A 491-nucleotide genomic window follows, 5' to 3' on the forward strand; every position below is an offset into this window, starting at 1 on the left:
TCTCCCCCCTCACCGTCCCCTCGGCTCCAACCGCCGCTCCCGCCTCAGGCCGCCGCCGCCACGCACTGACGTCACTTCCGGCGGCGCCCACCCCTGACGCTACTTCCGGCCGCGGCCGCTGCCAAGGAGGGGCGCTCTGGCCGCGAGCGGGGTCATAGAGAGGAGCTGGTCCTCCAAGTCCTCCGGGATTGCTGGAAAAGGGTCCGGGAAACCTGGAAAAGGGTCCGGGAAACCTGGAAAAGGGTCTGGGAAACCTGGAAAAGGGTCTGGGATTGCTGGAAAAGGGTCCGGGATTGCTGGAAAAGGGTCCGGGATTGCTGGAAAAGGGTCCGGGATTGCTGGAAAAGGGTCCGGGATTGCTGGAAAAGGGTCTGGGAAACCTGGAAAAGAGTCCGGGAAACCTGGAAAAGGGTCCAGGATTGCTGGAAAAGGGTCCGGGATTGCTGGAAAAATGTCCGGGAAACCTGGAAAAGGGTCCGGGAAACCTGGAA

General features: G+C 61.9%; 1 protein-coding gene across 1 annotated transcript in view; it reads right to left on the reverse strand.

The window, feature by feature from the left end:
• BANF1 (barrier to autointegration factor 1) overlaps positions 1 to 113 on the reverse strand; it is a 7,647-nt gene extending 7,534 nt beyond the window's left edge. Inside the window, exon 1 of the mRNA XM_027910812.1 lies at positions 14 to 113. The gene's annotated coding sequence lies outside the window, so the exon portion shown is untranslated. The remainder of the gene's footprint in view (positions 1 to 13) is intronic.
• Between the last annotated feature and the right edge of the window lie 378 nt (positions 114 to 491).

Source organism: Empidonax traillii, unplaced genomic scaffold, assembly GCF_003031625.1.
Source record: "Empidonax traillii isolate 1590-97213 ecotype Southwest subspecies unplaced genomic scaffold, ASM303162v1 scaffold4933:size9084, whole genome shotgun sequence".
Taxonomy (NCBI): domain Eukaryota; kingdom Metazoa; phylum Chordata; class Aves; order Passeriformes; family Tyrannidae; genus Empidonax; species Empidonax traillii.